This window comes from Leptonychotes weddellii, chromosome 1 (assembly GCF_054177405.1).
Source record: "Leptonychotes weddellii isolate Sample4059 chromosome 1, ASM5417740v2, whole genome shotgun sequence".
Lineage (NCBI taxonomy): Eukaryota > Metazoa > Chordata > Mammalia > Carnivora > Phocidae > Leptonychotes > Leptonychotes weddellii.
In genome coordinates this window covers 23,740,482-23,760,282 of record NC_138369.1, presented here as the reverse complement: position 1 = coordinate 23,760,282, position 19,801 = coordinate 23,740,482, and the positions used below count along the sequence as shown (strand labels likewise).

The window sequence follows — 19,801 nt, the reverse complement described above, 5'->3', positions numbered from 1 at the left end:
TAAGTATGTGTATATACATCACATATCTGATCTTCGGTTTGAATAGTTTTTCAAAGTGTTTTCACAGGTACCACCATTACAAGAACATCATGAGGCAGGTTGGCATCTTTTATGGAGTAGGAAACCGAAGCTTATAGTGTGACTTGCTCATGGTGGCACAGCTGTGAGCCAGAAAAGCCAGGAACAAGATGCTGGCCTTGAGGTTGGGGTCCCAGTTCTCCTTCCTCCAGCGCTTGGAAGTGCTCATCAAAATGCGTATTTGCAGTGTGGAGTTACTAGGCCATCGGAACAGGTTTGTGCCTCTTCAGAGATACTTGGTCTAAACACTAATGTGCAGTTTGCAACAACATTGAGGGAGGCAACTCCATGTGTCAGATGGGGAATTTTCCAAATCTGTGTAGAGTGACTGATCTTTATGCAGTCCTAGTAACTTGTGAAAGGGGTTAGACCAGGTGCTTCATTTTCCAAATCTATTAAATTACTTATTACTTGGCAGCAAAAAACTAGTTGGAATGAAGGCTTCTTAGCCCTTAGAGCAATTTACATTGCCCATGTGTAATATCCCCCTAGAATGAACTTCCTGTCAAGACTTAGTAAACACATTTCAACTAGATATAAAGATTTCATAAGCCATGTTCTTAGCAAAATGTGTTAGGGAAGAATCACAGCTCCCAAGATGTCATTAGTTTTATATTTAGCTCAGATTTAAGGACAGCTAGGAAAGGCACATGTCCATAATCCATAGTCACATTATTAAAGTATAAGGAATAAGCAGCGAGACATTAAGATGATCAATGCAGTCCAGGAGGCCTGTAAAGGGATGTGGTTGGGCACCTGGGTGGCTCAGATGGTTAAGCGTCTGCCTTCAGCTCAGGTCATGATCTCAGGGTCCTGGGATCGAGTCCTGCATCGGGCTCCCTGCTCCTCGGGAGCCTGCTTCTCCCTCTGCCTCTCTCTCTCTCTCTCTCTCATGAATAAATAAATAAAATCTTTAAAAAAAAATAATAAAGGGATGTGGTTAAGGGTTTGTGATATGGCATTCTGAGACCTAGTTTCAGGTTGACTCTCTACCGCTTACTACTTGGAGTAAATTACTAAGCCGCTCTGTGCTTCATTTTTCTCATCTATCAAAATGAGGATTATGAGAGTATTTACCTTGAAGAGTTGTCGTGAAGATGGACAGATTTCAAGTAATATCCTTGGCACAGTGCCTGCCATATACAGATAACGCTTTTTTTTTTTTTTTTTTTGGCCATTTGATACCTTCTGATGCAATACTCCATGTTAGTCATTTTTATTTACTTCTTGTTTGCTTTATAGGCCTAAGGTTTTATTTATTTATTTATTTTACCTATTTGTCACTCAGTCTTAAAAACTAGATAATTTTGAAAACTAAGGAGTTAGTTTAGGACACGTGCTATGTTCTGATGTCTTTCATTATCCCCATCATTTGGGTGCTTGGGTACTTTCTCTTATTTATATAGGCGTGTTACAGAAGAGACAAGTGCTCTGTCAGCAGGGATCTGCCATGGGGTCTGTTACGGTCCTAGAGGAACTGAAGTCTGTATTCACTGTGGACAGTCCTATCCTGAGCCCGCTGCTACATTCTCCAGCTACCCACATGGTGAAGAGCTCCATGCCCATTAGGCTAGATGTCCTAACAGAGCAGTAATCTCAAAGAGCTTTCAACATTTTTGATAAAGAGAATTTGTTGTTGCACTCTGCAGATGAATTCCCAGGAAGCCACACTTGGACATGGCACATGGTAATGGGAATACTTTGACTGTTTTACCATGTGTCTTATGTCTGTCTGTATCCAGGGCTCTGCATTATACAGGAAGGCTTAAGTCAGATAGTGCCTCTATTTAAATCCCTCCTCTTTGCTTCAAGTGGGGCCAATTACTGGCAACTACAAGAGTGATATTCTGCCAGAGCATTCTCATCTTGTTCCCTGATAAGCATAAGGGTGGGTGTCTTGTCACTTTCTTCTGTTACATATTAGATGAAACCATTCCTCCACCTACTGTCCATCTATCAACAAATATTTATCTGGAGTGTCTCAAGTACCCTAAAGTGTAACAATGATTTGTGGTTATTTGAAATTTCTTTTAAGGCTGCTGACAAAATACAAAAATTGCTTGACATATCTGTCTTAAAAGAGATCACTGAACCAAAAGTATTAGTTTGATGTCTTGTTTGAAATTGAATATATATATAAACATTTGTAGTCAATTTTTACCGAAATGATTGCTGCATAGCTCATGGGGATTAAGTGTTTAAATATGAAGTTAACACTACATCAAAAACTAATGATGTAATGTATGGTGATTAACATAACATAATAAAAAAAATTAAAAAAATAAATATGAAGTTAACTCCTAAATTTCAGAATAAACACATTATTTCCAAGGGAAGTAGTTACATTACTGTATTAAATTAACCTGGGACTGGAGCCCATGGCTGCCACACCAAAGCCTGGTGACTCCACCAAGGGGAAGCTCTTGAAGCTCCTAGGAATTTTAGATGTCGAAAACCTTCCCTGTGCACAGGATTCAATGTTGTATGGTTCATGAGGATCTATTGTGGTTGGCCTTGGACATTTTTCGTTAACGAGTAGAATGAGAAGTTCATACGATGTTGGAGTAGGAGGGTTTATCTTAGTGGCTCGAGAATGCTGGTTCCATTGTAGGTATACTTAGGCAAAGCTAAGAATCCAGGAAAGAATTGCCAGAGAAGGAATTAAAAATAAGATTTTATATGAAAGTACCCACTTTGATCCTGAAAGAAAACAAATCTATGGCAACAGCAGCAGTTGAGAAGTCTCAGGCATAGAAAACCCAAATACAACTCACTGCAGTCAGTGTGAACAAGACTGATCTCCACTCCTTTTAACCTTGTAATCTCCAAAAGAATCAGTCAGTCAGTCAACCAACCAATCAATAACCTACCTGGGGACTTTTGCCTCTGGCTAAATTGGGGTGGTCTATGAAAAACCAACACTTCTTCAAAAACAGTAGAGAAGCTAAATTAAACAAGTCTGAAATGCACCTAATTTGAAGACATTAAAGAGTTGCCAAGAAAACCAAGACTCCTAGAGCATAGGGCACTATAAAGTGGTGAGCCAGCATTCCATAACCTGCTTTTCCCTCAAGGGATCTCTCCAATTTTTGGTTTGGCATGAAAGCTGAGAAATCAGACTAAAGATTATAGCCTGGGAGCAGAGAAGGCCGAAGATTTTTTGGCAATCTCATAAGGCAGAAGAGACAAACATCAAAGTTTAGGGATGTTAAAGCAGCTGGGAGTTGAGAGCATGAGACCTCAGAAAAAAGGCAGGTACTAGATAATTAGCCTGATCTTGGGCAGTCTCATCCCTGGAGGCATTTGCCTAATTTTTGTGCTATGCAGGGTATGGAGCTAGGAAGCTAGGAAGCAAATCACTGAAAAGGCAAAGAGCTCAATGTGACAGTCTCCCATTGCTAAGGGTAAAACTGTTGGAGTTCAACATCCATGAAAGACAAGGGAGACTGGTAAACACCATGGGCTTTCAAACTACATCCAAGGATGTGAGCAAGAGAGGCAGACCAAATCTTTCAAATATCAGCCAATTTTGAGTCAACTCAATCCTGAGTTGGATGAAGGTGACCTGACCCATCCCAGGCTGCCTACCACAGCCTAGGATGAACCTTTTCTGGAGGAAGTTAACCTTCATCCAGTTTTCCTGTGACTTTTCAAACATAGTATCTGTAACTCAACTTAAAATCCAAGAAATAGGACTGGAAGGAATAACAGAAAATGTATTTCTGATATCAGAATTGGACTTCAGCTAATTAGGAGCAGCTCATAAGCCCAGGACTCTCAAGTTCTCCACTGTCCCTGGTGCTCTCTCTTCCCTTACTCCCGACCTCATCCATTAAATTACCTTACTTACACTGTAGGCATTTGGATTTGCAACCCTGCTTTATATAAGGTGTATGTCTGTTTTCTTTCTTAGGTGTTTGGTGTTCCAACTGCCACCGTATGGATTTGCACACAAAGGGCTTAGACATATTTCCAGTAATCTGACTTTTGGACTATTTTCATTTAATCATTTTTGAAGAGTAGCTATTATGGTCTTAAGTTTTCTCTTTGTATAGGAGGATGAGTAGAAGGGTTGTGGGGTGAATCTTGATATAAACAGACATGCTTGATTTTTATTTTTTGCTTTAAAGTTTGCTAGTTTTTGAAGTCAACTCTGTGTCTTTGCCTTTGAGTTCTTTCTTACAAAAGAAAAGGAAGTAAAAAAAAACCTCATGAGTGCCTACAGGGGAAAAATAAGAAAAGCAAGTTCAGGCAGGCTTAAATAAAATTACAGTTGGCCCTGTGAGTGGCTTCCTGGGAATGTGCAGTGTGCATTTTTGACATAGACTGCTCACATCTCTCTCAAATGTCAAAGGATCAGGAATGAGATAGGCCTTTGTAAACCAGAGTCACCTTGCTCTCTGTTCCAAGTGAAGACCCATTACTTTAAGTTTCTTTCTTTCTTTCTTTCTCTTTTTTCTCTTTTTCTCTTTCTCTCTCCTTCCTTCCTTTCTTCCCTCCCTCCCTTCCTTCCTTCCCTTCCAGCTTAGCCTAGCCTAGCCTAGCTTAGCCTATCCTAAAGAGGACAGACTCACATTGCAGCAGTATGTTTTCTTTGAAGACCAAATGCTTCTTAAGACTGCAGACTGAAATAATCCAAGAACAGAATTTTAGATGCAGAGTGAGTGATACAATTTACCCCAAGTACTTTGGAATCACAGTGCTCTGGAGCGATATTCAAAGTGTGGTCCTTAGACCAGCATTTGGCATCACCTGTGAGCTTGTTAGGAATGCAAATTCATGGGCCCCATCCAGACCCGGTGAATCAGAATCCCTGGAGTTGGGGCTCAGGAAATTGTTTTAACAAGCTATCTAAGTGATACTTAAGTACAAGCTATCTAAGTGGTACTTAAGTACATTAGTATAGAGTAGTACACTGCTCTAGTGTATGGATAGTAATTCATATAGGGTCACCAGGCAGTGCCAAGCTATTTAAGCTGTGCCTGTGGTGAGGATCTTGGGGCCACATCAAGAAAACATTGCACTGGTCACTTATCCATCTTCAAATCTAATGTAGTTAGGGTCTTTCCTTGGCCAGAAAAATAGTGATCTACTTTGCCTGTTAGAGGGAATTTTTTTTTTTTTTAACAGAGTTGGGAAGATCTTGCCTTTTCTATAGACCTTTCCTCCTCTCACCACCAGAAGTTCTCTTGATACTGTATAAAAGGTCTGTTAATTGGAAGATGAATCGAGAGCCTCAGCTGGATGATAAAGCAATCAGGCATTGAGAAGAAATACCTTCTCTTTGAACAAAGAGCAAATCATGTCCCTTTAAGGGGCGCCTGGGTGGCTCAGTTGGTTAAGCAACTGCCTTCGGCTCAGGTCATGATCCTGGAGTCCTGGGATCGAGTCCCACATTGGGCTCCCTGCTCAGCAGGGAGTCTGCTTCTCCCTCTGACCCTCTTCCCTCTCATGCTCTCTGTCTCTCATTCTCTCTCTCGCAAATAAATAAAATCTTAAAAAAAAAAAAAAATGTCCCTTTAAGAGTGACTGGAAGGAAAAATAACCTAAAATGACAGACCAGAATAATAGTACTTGGAAGAAAGAATCAACTTTCAGAAAGAAGATACATGGAGCAGAAAGCTGAACTATTATTTTTTAATTTTTTTTATTTTTAAAGATTTTATTTATTTATTTGAGAGAGAGAATGAGATAGAGCATGAGAGGGGGGAGGGTCAGAGGGAGAAGCAGATGCCCTGCTGAGCAGGGAGCCCGATGTGGGACTCCATCCCGGGACTCCAGGATCATGACCTGAGCTGAAGGCAGTCGCTTAACCAACTGAGCCACCTAGGCGCCCGAAAGCTGAACTTTTAAAGGCATCTCTGTGTGCATCACAAAATTATTATCTTTTTAATTTAATACTATTACATATAGATCTATATTTCTCTCTATAAAGAAATTCTTGGTCTAAGACTTCCAGCATCCACTAGAAAATGGTTTGCTTGTATTAACCGGTTAGTGTGTGGCTATATTAAAAAATGCATCTGTGTTGTGATCTCCACAGGTTAAGTTAATTTTTTTTCCCCTGTGCCTATTCTGTAAGGTTAAAAAAAAAAAAATGAAATAGTTGTTCAAGGAGAAGTTTGAGATGATAAATGGTTTTAAAGATCTTACTGTTTTTTTCAGCCCACTCTTTCAATGATTTAGTGAAGTGAAAGAGACTCCTCTTGCTCCCAAGAAAATACCTTCAAGAAGAGTATCTGTATCTACTGTTTAAGAATTGCTGGTCATTTTTAGTAATGTACGGTTTCATGAATACATATCCTCTGTTGACACTTTAGTAGCAGGCAAGTGATTTGGGCAAACTTACTGGTAGCACAATCAAGAAGGAATCTAAAGCGGGAAAAGCTAAAGCTCATCAGTGATTCATCAAACATTAGTGAAATATTCAGTTAGGTTCTTTATGTGTCAAATTGCCTTTTCCCCCCCTGTTCTTCCTGCTCCATCATGTAAAGAATGATTCCATCTGGTTCTACCCTATTGGACTTTGAAATAATTTTGAGAACAAAACAATAGAAACGAAATGAACTTGCACATTTCCAAGAAAGGATGACTTCTTGGAATTGGGTATTATGTCTAAGAGGTTCATGAAATGTTGCTCTTGCTAGGTTGCAATTTATTAAAGTAACAAAATAGTATCCCAGTGAAAACACCAAGTACCTTAAGTGCTAAATATAATGTATAGTATTGTCCTACATTATTTGTACTTAAGCTCAGTTCCAAGTTGACCAAATAGAAAGAGATGCCAGATAGTTTGTGTGAGAGATTTAGCTTTAGTGAAAATGTTCTGAAATGGGAAATTCTAGAGATTTGTTGCCTCATTGAATATTGTGTGTGTGTGTGTGTGTGTGTGTGTGTGTGTGTGTTTTAAAGAACATCCAGAGAAGAACTATAGATCTGTATAAATTTTGTTTGTTCAGTTGCATTTGGAGATCCTTTGAGATGTAAAGTTTGAACTAGGAATTTGACATAAATGGATTTACATTCCTTATGACTATGGGCAAGTTTTTTATACCTAGCTTTCTTGTGATGGGATAGCAATAGCACATTTGTTATAGGACTGCTGAGAGAATAAAATGATAATGCAGGTAAAGTTCTGGATACAGGACTTGGTACACAGTAAATACTCAATATATGGTCTCTTATTATTTAAGATACTGTATTATTTGGTATATGCTGAATTTGATATATCTAAAATTTCTTGTAAAAATTAGAATGGTACTTGTATAAAAGGTGGCATTTATATGTCATCTCCCAAGTAGAGAGGCAGCAGGCCATTTGGAATGAAGTGACAGAAATGAATGAAGCCCATGGGACGCCTGGGTGGCTCAGTCAGTTAAGCATCTGCCTTCAGCTCAGGTCCTGATCCCAGGGTCCTGGGATCACGTCCTGCATCAGGCTGCTAGCTCTGCGGGGAGCCTGCTTCTTCCTCTGCCTGCTGATGCCCCTGCTTATGCTTTCTCTCTCTGTCTGTCAAATAAATAAAATCTCAAAAAAGATCTTTAAAAAAATAGAGATGAAGCAAGTCCAATTTCCCCCTGATTGGTAGAAAATACAGTCTTGGGAGCTTGTGGCTGGAAGATATCAATTGCTAGTCTGGAATTTAAATGGGGGAGGAGAAGCAGACCCAGGACAGTGAATTAGTTGTTCCTGGACCTCTCAGAAGCTTAGGAACCATTTGGTTATTTAAAAATTTTTTGACTGGTTAGTGGATAATGCTCTTAACTCTGTTGCTTCTATAAAATGAGACTCAAGGGGCAAGGTCAAGTTGGAACTTTCAGAAATGTGACCGAGTGTGAACAGTAGTGGGGCTGCAGGTGTAAAGCAGGAGTGAGAGTATCTTACGAGTGATAGGGAAGAATAAAGGATCTAAAATGTGATGGCAGGCAGCGTGGATATGAACCTGGCTTTAGTGCATTAAGACCAGCATGTGACTCTCTTGCTCACAAAGCAATGGGAGAAGAGGAGTAGTTTTGAGCAAACCCTGTTGTCTCTGGAATAGCCAGTTTTTTCAGGAATACTGTCACACTCTTTCCATTCTAAAAGACCATATACGCCCTTCAACCCTTCCAGGAGTCTAAGAATTTTAAAGAAGAGGTTCTTGACATGCACAGGTCAAGAGACACATGATGTCTGGAAAGAAGAGAATGCCATTTGGCATCTCACCAGGCTGCTCAGGGTTGGTTCTGGTGGTTAGGAATAACAGAAGATGCACCCAGGGAAATCACTCAGACCGTGTGACTCAGGGTGGCATCCCTCTGAGCACCTGTCACCTGATATTGGTCCTTACAGCCCCATATCCAAAACATAAAGAGCTGAGTTCAGAAATGGATGTAAAAGGTCCTACTTCAAATCTTTCAGCACAGGGAAACAGCCCAGTGTGGCTTCATGCAGGGTGCCATATAGAAAGCACAAGTGAGAAAAGATAGAATTCCTGTCTTTTGGGAATTTTGGAGGAACAGTTACCTAAATTAGTTTGTTAATGAGTGTATCCATAAATTGATTAAGTATTTGAGTACTTATTTTCTGCCAGGCAAAATGCTGGATGCTAGGGATCCTATAGTTAAATGAAAACAACGTGGATCTTGATCCTTGTGGTGCTTATAGCCAAGGATGAACACAGCCAGGTTAAACATAAAATGGGGCCAGCGTGTATTCGGTATAATAGGGGGAACAGAGGAGGTGATGCGAATAAAACTAAAGAATCAGGAAGAGAGGAGGAGATGATGCCCATAACCAGGTGCGGAAGAGGTGGAGTGAAGTGTAGGAAGAATAGCAAGTGTATGGGCAGGAAGGAACAGACATTCACAGTGCTTGGGGGCCTTATAGGAAGAATTTGAGGGAGGAAAAACTTGTGCATAAGAGACTAGAACAGAGGACATGAGGAGGTGCCATGAGGCTCTCAGATCTAGCACAGGTGAAAATAGGCTAAGAATGTACAGAATGAGGCCAATTCTGGAAGCCAAGCACAGGACCAGAGCCCATCTTCCCTCTAGCCACCCATGGCTTGCATATAGTACTATAGAAGCCCTTTTACTCAGATCAATTATGACTTCTATTTGGTCAATTGAAACATTTGGTTGAAGCAACAAAAAGTTGCTTTAAAAACAGAAAAGAAATTTTAGAAAATAGAAAAAAAATTAAAATGCTACATAAAATTCTTATTTTAACTAAGACATTGAAATGTGCATCTGTTGGCCAATCCTTTGTTGAATCTAGACCCTATTTAAATATGAATTGACTATTTGGAGTTTCACCTCTACTTTTCTTTGTAAATGATAGTCCTAATGCACTGCTTACAGTTTCTTCAAAGTACAACAAAACCATGGACACTTGTAAAACTATTTAAGGCATGGTTCTTTGGAATTTTACCATGTTTTTTTTCCCCTACCTTGTAAAGTTTCCTTTATCTAATATAAAGCCACTTATTCTCATGAGTTGGACTTATCTTTCCAAAGAAGCAGTGGAAGCAACAGATCTCTTTTTTGCACTATTTCATCAATTTATGTTATGCTTATATCATGTGAATACAACCACAAGTATGTAGCCTTGAGAATGGGTATATAGATTCCTGGTTAAACATACAACTGAGCTGATGGCAATAGATTGTATAGTGTGGCGGGAAGGAGCTTAGGCAACCAGGGTTCTGGGCACCAAGGACATCACTCATTACAACCGAAAAGGAAATGGAGAGCTTGGGTTAACCCAGCTGTGTGATTAGTTGGTTATCAGCAAGAATGTTTCGATTTTCCTACTGTCTTGGTAAAAGGGAGTTGATGATCAAACACAATTTCTTTTAAATTTGAATTGTAGAGTTTCATAAGTTAACATATAGTTAGCCTATGTAAGTATGTTGGGTCTTTCTTAATTTTTTTTTTAAATTTCTGTAATACCGTGACACATTATTCCAGGCAGCTATTGTTGAAGTATGTGGATATTTATTAATTCAAGTGACTAGTTGTGATTTTGGTGCATAGGGTAGGAAATACCTTAAATTAAATCAAGCAAACACCTATTAGTTAAATACTTATTTGTAAAATATATTTAGATGTGGATTTTCCCTGACTTTGGATATAGATTATTTTGCATGAGCAACCCTCTGTCAAATTTAGTAACGTGAATTTAAACTATCTTTGTCAGCTCCCTGCTATGTTGTTTTTTTTTTTTTAAATGTCCATTTCTGAAAGTTTTTGCTGACTGTAATACCATCAGTGTACTATGAGAATGAGGTACTGGGGGAAGAGCAGATAGAATTAAAGACGTAATCTCTGATCTCAGAAGCAATGATATGTTGGGAGATGGTGTGTGTGTTAACAGAATCAGGCTAAGAGGAGTCAAAATCTCAAAGCATGGTTGAGAAAAGGATATACATTTGGATTGGGGTGGTCAGAGAAGCATCACAGAGAAACTGAGGGGTTTTTTCTTTTTAAAGTTTGATACATTGAGAAAATTTTATTTTTGCTATCAAGAGCAGAATAGTATAGTAGTTAAAGCTGGGCTTGAGAACTGTGCAGATAAGGATTCAGTGGAGCCAACACCACTTAGTACTTATGTACCTGTCTGTGTCATAATTGTTCACCTGTTATATGGGGATGGTGGGATCCATTTCCTATGTTGTGAAGATTAAATGAGTATTCACATATATAGTGCTTAAAGTTTTGAAAGATAATAGATTCCACAAGTGTCAGCTGCTATTATCCTTATTATTATGGTTAGTCACAGTTACATATGGAAGAGTAGAATCAAGCTTGTATTAGAACCCAAATTCTAGTTTCATCTCTGCCTCTAACAGGTTACCTGATCACAGGAAATGGGCTAACTTCTGAAGTTTATCATTCATTAGATAATGTTTAAAATCCTTTTCAACTCTGATACAAAGCTGATGATGTAAATGAATCCACAATTCAGCAATTGATTTGGGAATAATAAAATGGAGTAGTAAAGACCATGGGCTTACTCCCATCTTATACCCTACATAAAAATCAACTCAAAATGGATCAAAGACCTGAACATAAGATCTGAAACCATAATGCTCTTAGAAGAAAACAGAGGGGATAAGCCCTTTGACATTGGTCTTGGCAATGTGATTTTGGATTTGACACCAAAAATACAAACAACAGCAACAAAAAAATCAAGAAGTGGGACTACATCAGACTAAAAAGTGTTTTTGTACAGCAAAGGAAATCATCAACAAAATAAAAAGGCAACCTACAGAATGAGAGAAAATATTTGCAATTATATATCTGATAAGAGGTTAACATTGAAAATATATAAACTCCTACAACTAAATAGAAAAAAAAATCTGATTAAAAATGAGCAAAGGAACTGAATAGACATTTTTCTGAAGAAGACATACACATGGTCAATAGATACATGAAAAGGTGCTCGACATCGCTAATTATTAGGGAAATGCAAATCAAAACTGCAATGAGCTATCACTTTACACCTGTCAGAATGGCTAAAATCAAAAAGACAGAGACAACAAGTGTTGGTGAGGATGTAAAGAAAAGGAACCCTTGTGCACCTATCAGTGGGAATGTAAATTGGTTAGCCACTCTGGAAAAGACCATGAAAATTCCTCAAAAAATTAAAAAGAGCCGTAGAATCCCACTTTTGGAAATCTATCCAAAGGAATTGAAAATAGGATCTCAAATATCTATACACCCATGTTCATTACAACATTATTCACAGTAACCAAGTTAAGTATTAGTCATTAGATGAGTGAATAAAGAAGATGTGGGATGTATATATGCATATATACACAGTGAAATATCATTCAACCATGAGAAAGAAGAAAATCTTATTATTTGAGACAACATGGATGGACCTTGAGGGCGTTATGCTAAGTGAAATTAACTCAGAAAAACAAATACCGTGTATTAGTTATATTTGGAATCTAACAGCTAAACTTTTAGAAACTGAGATGAGAATGCTGATTACCAGGGCCTGGGGTGGGGGAAATGGGAGATGTTGGTCCAAGAGTTCACACTTCCAGTTAACAAGATGAGTAAGTTGGAATCTAATGTACATTGTGGTGCTTATAGTTAATAATACTTCATTATATATTTGAAAGTTGCTAAGAGTAAATCTTAAATGTTCTCATCACAAAAAAGAAATGGTTATTATATGAAGTGATAAAGGTGTTAGTTAAAGCTATGGTGGTAATAGTTTTGCAGTATGTATGTGTATCAAATTAACACATTTTATACATTAAACTCATGCAGTGTTATATGTCAGTTATATCTCAAAGCTGGAGCAAGGGGTGGTAAAAGACCATGGTCTTAGGAGACTGATAGATACTTATTTGGTGCCTGATTATTTAATTTGCTGTGGGACCACAAGCAGGTAACATAACCTCTTTGATATCATTTACTTCATCTGCTCATCTAAAATGAGGGTAACAATTATACCCAACTTCTAAAGGGTTGCTCACTGATTAAATGAGATGAGACATGCCATCAACCAGCTCAGCATTTGGTACACAGTAAATTCAACACAGTGACGATGATGATGATGATGATGTGTTGTGCTGGGTATAGAGCAAGGATTCAGTAGGTTTTGGCCAAATGAATGATTAATAGAGCTTTCCTTTTATTTTATTTTTCTAAGTTAAGTGACTCATAGGAAGCCCTCCTAAGGACATACAGAATTTTATAACTTAATGGAGTGTTTATTTATGGTTTGGATGTATTATATAATCACTTCGCTCTTATTGCAAATCTGCTTGGCTTCTCTCTGCCTAAGTGACATCCGTATCCATATTAAGAAAAATCCTTGCCTGGCTCCAACAGTCTTGCCCACATGTCTATCTAAGATTTGTTGATGCCAGCTATTGATCAAGAGCATCAGTGATGGGTTTTTAAGGTAGAAGTTCTCCTCAATTTGTTTGCCACTTTGAAAATTTTCAAGAAAGCTCTACTGAACTTGGGGTTTTAATGGATCTCATCTGTGAATTTGAGCCAGAGATGGATGTCATAATATATATATTATATATATATATTATATATATAATATATATATATAATATATATATCAAGTAGGGAAGTACAAAATAAGAGGTATACATTAGATGCTCTACTTTATTTCTACTTAGAAAACAGTTTTTACTTTTCCTGTAGTCTGTGTGGTTTCATTCACAGCCTCACATTCTGTGAAACAGATGAGGAGTTGAAAGAATCTCAGATTAAATATCCTTTTCCTAGACATCAGGGTAGTATCTTCTGAAGACGATTGGCTTTTTAAAATCCATACCCTCTAGGAAAATGAATAAAATTTGAACTGTGTTAATTTTAACATAAAATACTTTGGAAATGAAAATATACATCTTTTGGCTCAGGATCTAGAAAGATGAGAAAAATGCATGGATTAGAATGGACTCCATGAGGGCAGAGTTATTTGGTCTTTTTTGTTGACTTTTGGGTTCCCAGAACCTTGGACAGTGCCTGGCATAGAGTAAATCTACAACATAGCCGTGCTGATTAGATTTTTGAACAGAAGTAACTTATTCTGGCGTTTGTCTGTGTAAAGGAACCAAAAGAAGGTCAAGGCTTTCATGTGCCTGCCCATGAAGCATTCACCTTGCTACCTCACCTATGGAAGTAAAATATTTACTTTGATATTTTAGCAGGAGTGTGCACCATTCTTCATAAACCTAGTTGGTGGTAAAAAAATTCATGTTTTTTTTTTTTATTACATCATGAAGTATATAATTCCTCAATACTGTATCAACTCCTGGATCACATGGGGGACTGTGAAAAATTGCCTTCCCATCCCATCTGAATTTTTCATTTAAAAATCAACTCCAATAACGCTCCATCATTTATAAGTTAGAGTCTTTGGAAGTGTTGGTGGCTGCATTTGCATACTTTATCCATGAAGAATGTTTTTAAAGGACTGCAAGTTTATGGCTTGCAGTTACTCCCCACCAGGCTTTGGCTAAAGACCGGTAGGCGCTGGACAGCCGATGTTTCAGCACCAGTCACAGAGGAAAACGTGCATACTGATGGCTTGCCGCTGGTGCACACCATCATCCTTGCCGCCGACTGATGGATCAGGGGTGGTCCTATGATGCATCACTGCTTTCCTTCTGTGCCATTGATCCTGTCTGGCCAGTACAGTTCAGTCACGCACTGTGTATGTTACCCTTTTCATTGCAAGGGATACTATTTTTTACCCCAGATGTATTTGCTTGGAGGCAATGTAAAATAAAGGGAAAAAGAAACCCCCGCTCTGTGTTACAGATGAGAAAACATTATAACAAATGATACCTCTTTGCTTTGGTTTAAATATGAATGTTGTAGTTAGTAAAATGTTGCTTCAAAACTGACAACCACGGAGTGTGAAAACTATGATTGGGGGGTGGGTGGGAGTGGTTCAGAAATTTAGGAGAGATTTTTTTATTTTAATGGGATGGAGCAATCTACTGCAAAAATGTTTCAAAATAATTAACAGGCAAAATGCAGGAGTAAATTGAAGAGAAATTACTCTTTCTGATATCTTTGGGATGAAGCAAGTATTTATCTAGAGTAGCGCTAGTACAAGTCTGTCAAGGCTTTAAAGAAAATGGCTTGAAAAGACAGTTTGAATTTATTATTAAAACCTGTAATGGAGACAAGGTAATGTACATCAGGCAGCATTTTCAGTGGCAGAGAAATGCGACAGTATTACTCCAGAGGTCCTTGTGGGAGACCAGGACGGCATGATTATTTTCACCATGGTGGGTCAGATTGATATACACCTAGAATTATCCCCTTCGCACCACCCCTAGCCCCCACCCCTCAGGATGGAGGAGGAGGAAGGGAAGAAAGTATATCTGAAAGGTAAAGACATGATCATGGGGACCTCTGGTTCTTGCTGAGTATTTAATTCACCCATTCTCTCAAAGTGTCTATAGCATAGGGATTCTCTTGGAGACTTGGCTGTCAGTAGAGATCTGGAAGAATAAATATCCGAATGCTGAGGGCTGGACAGAGGGATGCAACTTTAAAAGATTCCCCAAGGGAAGAGCCAACGTTGAGAGAAATAGTGGATATGGATGAGGTGGACAATAACTAGCAACTGTCAAGGGTGGAAGTTCTTCCAGCAAGTGTGTTGATCTCTCTTGACCTTATCTTATAAGTAAAAAACAAATGTGAAACTTTTTTTTTTTAATCATCAAATGTAAATGATATATAAGGGGATGTTGGTAGGTGGCAAAATCCAAGAAGGCACATTGTCTTGTGTTAACACATTAACTTTGTTGTTTTTGTAAGTTCCACTCCTAGTAGAACTGTGGGAGTTTTATGTACGGGGAGCCCTTGTTCTTCCAAAGACCTTTCTTAAGGACCCCGTGACCCTTCTCAATTGCTTTGCTCTGAAAATTAGAAGTTACCTTCCTTTGACAAGTGACCTGTACTCTGCTTGTCTCCTGCTTATCAAGTATTTGATAAGCTATCCTCAAAGCCTTATCAAAAATTCCATAGATATTTAGCCACTATATTCCTTTGTACTCAGTTTTTATCATTATCCCATCAGCATATTGCGAATAATCCATATGGGTTATCTATACAGTACCCTATTAACCTATATTATTATAGATAGCCCATGTATATTATACACCGACATGGATACATTATTCACACACATTTTCACCCACTCTTTCCTTTTCTCGAGTAATTATTATAACTATCCTGATTTTCCTGTTATCTAGATTAGGTTCAACACTCAGTTATTGGGTACCTGCAATGTGCCAGAAGCTCAGTTCAGCTCTGAGGATTAAAAATAAGGCCCCTGCCTTCAGGGAGCTTTGGACAGTGGGGCAAACGGAGGTGTAAATACAGTGTTTTATTTCTTCCCTAATAAAATTAGGCAAGGGACAAGGGTTACACAAATGGAGCAACAGTTAATTTTATTTCAGGCTGGTCACGAAAAGGTAGCAAGAGAAAGTTGAGTTGGCATTAGAGACTCAGTAAGTGCTCACTGCAAGGGTGAGTTTGCAAGGTGTTTTGGGCAGAGGGAACGATGTCAGCAAAGGCACTTGGTGGGAATGAAGTGCTTAGGAGACAGAGACTGGTGACTTTGGTATAACAGCTCTGCTCCTGGATAGGTGTGTGGCCACCAACAGGATATTTTGCTTTGTTGAGGCTTCTTCCTTCACTAGCAAAATAATAAATCATTTAAAATAATTAAAGTATATACTGTAAGCGTAGGTGTTAGCTCATTTTTAAGAAGTTGGGGCATGAGTGGAGAGAGCCCGTGGCAAAAGACGGGGCCAGTCCAGCAGCCAGGGAGCCCCAGTGTGCCATGCTAGGGTGTTCTGAACCAACTCGGTAGTTAAGGGTGAGCCTGCGGAGATTTGCAAGTTGAGAGAGCTTCTACCCTCCTATAAGGTGTTGTTAATCACTTTGTCAGGAAAAGTTAAAATACTAAATTATCAGGCCTATATCATAAAAGGAAATTATGAAGCCAAGAATGTTGGATGCAGGAGCAGAAGGAAGTGAATGGTAATATTTCTGGTATTTTTTTTTTTTTTTTGGTAAATATATTCAGGATAACCAAGGCTGAGACAAAGGTGCAATCTTACTTTAGAGTAGTCAAGGATTATTGCTGCCAAAAACTCACTGCCCTTGAAACTATTGGCTTAATCTCAAAGGATGAAAACTTCTGCAAGTGGTAGAAAGAGCTCTTTGATCAGCAGAGTACATCAAGTCTTTTATGGATGTAATCCCCGCAATGTTCAGTAAAAGCTTTGAGTCCTCAAAGAGCCTGTGACTATTATCTAAACTTGATGGAGGTAAGTGCAGGAAACAGAAACATAAAAAATACCAGATGAGATATACAAAAATACGGTGAAGAGTAAAGTGCTCTGTTTGGGGAGATAATGATGTAAAGGAATAAAATGCAATCTTTTTCAGTTAATGTGGTTTGTAAAAATAACAGTGCAGGAAGGCAGCTTAAGGGAGGGAGAAAAACAAAAACAGCCTGTAAGACCGCCACGAGAAAGCAGAGCAAAATGGGGTACACTTTTTGTAAGAATCCAGTTTACTCAGAAGCAAGACTTACGAAGTAAGAAGTGTGCTATATTTAGAATTTGTGAGGTGGAAATCAGAAAATAGGTTTCTATATTAAACTCCACCCACCCCTCCTTTCTGAGCAGGAGAACTAACATTTGTTTAGAAAATGGCTTCTGTGTTTCAGCCAGGGGACCAAGGGCTAATAAGCGGCAAAAAATCGTTTTTAGACACCTCAGTAAACTGGTGACTTACAGTATCAGTGGGATGCAACACTAGTGTTGTGTTCTCACAACTCTGCTGGTTTATACTGCAAGCCTGCCGGTGGGGGGCAGGGGGCTCTGCCCTACTTGTCTCACGTCGGTGCCCGGGGTGGAGGCTTCGTGGTTACCTGGAGCATGTTCTTCTCAGGGTCGTCAGAAGCTCTGAGGCAGACAAAGTACAAACCTCTTCAGGCATAGGCTTAGAAAGCTACACTACCTTCCATTCACATTTCATGCCAGTCACATGACCAAGTCTAACATTAAAGGCGAAAGGTGGGATTCTTCTCCTGTGAATGTCGGGGAAAGAAAGGGAATGTTTGCTCAATAGTAACCTACTTTCTCCCTTAGCCTCTTGGTGCCTCTATTTCCATACCTGTACAATGGGTACAATGATAGTAACCTTAGTTGTGGGGATCTTGTGTATAAAATCATACATAAGTGTTCTCAACAAACAGTAACATTTTTATCCTCTCCTTGACCATCTCATGCTCATACCCAGCACATCTGTCTGTGGGTTCTCTCCTGCCCTCCCCACTACCCTGGGAGCATTACCACAGCATTATCCATCACATCAACAGAACCGCCCACTGGAGATGCTCTTGTCAGTCCTTGCTTGTTCTCTCTGCTAGGTGTATCTGGCAAAGCTCCCTAGAAGCTTCACTTCTCTTATTTCTGCATTCCCTGTAAGACCTGAAGTTGTTACACCTGTTTGTGAAAGTTCTCTTGACTTCCTACCTCCTTCCTGTTTGTGTTTCTTTTAATTCTGTCTGCATATTCAGTTCCTCCTGCCCTCTGAGACTCCCTTCCTCCTCACATGTTGACTAGAACGTATCTACTTAAGAGCTTTTTTTTTCTCCTTTTTCTGATTCTCTGACAATGATGGTTGGAAGAAATCAGTGAAAGCTTTTTAAGCCTCTTAAAATAAGGTGTTTATAAAATTTTTAACTGATGCCTTCTGGTTTGTCATAAATTAGAACCAGAATATTTATAAATGTTGTGTCCCCGATGTTTGGCAGAAAATAAAGTTGTGTCACTCTTGGGTACTCAGAGTAAGAGCCCGCTGGGTTTACGAGAGATGCCATGTCTAGACCTCAGGGCTGTCATCTATTTGGCAACATGGTTTGAATTTCCCCATTTTATAGAGAGATTTTCAGCTGCAGAAGGAAAAAAGATTTTCAACCCTTTACACCTTTGGGGCAAATGAACTAACTGAAAATTGTCAAGCATATCCAATTACTGAATTATGAAAGTATTCTGTTGATATTGTACTCTCTCTGGATTGCATGTGATGAGGAGTTGAGTCTGCCTCCCTCCTCCTATGGGAAAATTGTAACGATCCTGAAGAAGATCTGATTTCAGTAGCGGTCCATGTGTCCCAAGGAGGACTGCTCATTAAGAATAACCTCAGCGCACAGGGGCATCTTTGCTTCATTTGATTTTTTAGGTGAAGTGAAGCTTCCCTGTTACATTTACCACTTCCACTTTCTTCTCTGTCCTCCTCCTCTCCTACTACCAAGTGCCCGTTGAACCGCTTCTCAATTTCTTCTTTGTTATCATGGATTTGGTAGCCAGCATTCAGGGTGACAAGGATAAACAAGCAATGTTGTTGACGTTCTCCAAGAGTTTACAAGCTGAATGGAGACTCCTAATGCTCTGATGAACTTACCACACAAGCCGTTGGTCATGGTCACCCTGCAGGTTCAGTAATTGGATAGAGAAAGAAGAATAGGAGGCCTTGGTAAGCTTTCCAGCCTGATTAGTAAGGAAATTGGTTCTGTTGCTGGTGTCCCAGGGAATGATGACGACAGTCACCATTTATTGGATTCCTTTTCATGGAATCCTCTTGTTAACACTGTGAGGTAAATGTCACTTTCCCCAATAATCAGATAGGAAAGTGAGGCCCAGAGACGTTAAAAAAAAAATATTAAGAGGGTATTGCAATTAAGTGACAATAGCTAAGAATTGAAATTACATATGTTAGACTTTGAGGGCATATTTGAGGGGATATTAATTTTATTGCCTTTTGTAAGACCTACAAATACGTAGATTTTATAAATATGTAGATTTTGAAATAGGTTTTTGATAAATTAGGAAAAATACCCCAGAGCAGTAGTAATAAGGGTCTAAATTGCATTGGCAATAGAAAAGAGGGCTGAATGTGAATTATACTGTTAAAAGCCATCATCAGGATTTGGCCAATTGTTAGTTCTAATCATAGAAAGGGAAGAGGGTGAATTTCCTAGTGATGCCTACAGATTAAATGCTGAGAAAATAGAAATGCCATGAATAGGACTGTCCCAATTAGAAGGAGGAGGTACTTTGAGCGTAAGGTAGAGGGGGCAAAAACAAGGTAGATTTTGGGCCTATCCAATGAGGAGTTTGGTACTCACACAGAGTACCAATAAGAAAGCAATAGGAAAAATAGGACATGGA

General features: G+C 39.0%; 1 protein-coding gene and 1 pseudogene across 5 annotated transcripts in view; both read left to right on the top strand.

Annotated features, from left to right (window-relative positions):
* The window catches only part of FHIT (fragile histidine triad diadenosine triphosphatase), a 1,147,690-nt gene that overhangs the window by 640,655 nt on the left and 487,234 nt on the right, over positions 1 to 19,801 (top strand). The gene's annotated exons all lie outside the window — the stretch shown is intronic.
* Positions 2,164 to 4,238, top strand: LOC102745707 (cytochrome c oxidase assembly protein COX20, mitochondrial pseudogene; annotated as a pseudogene).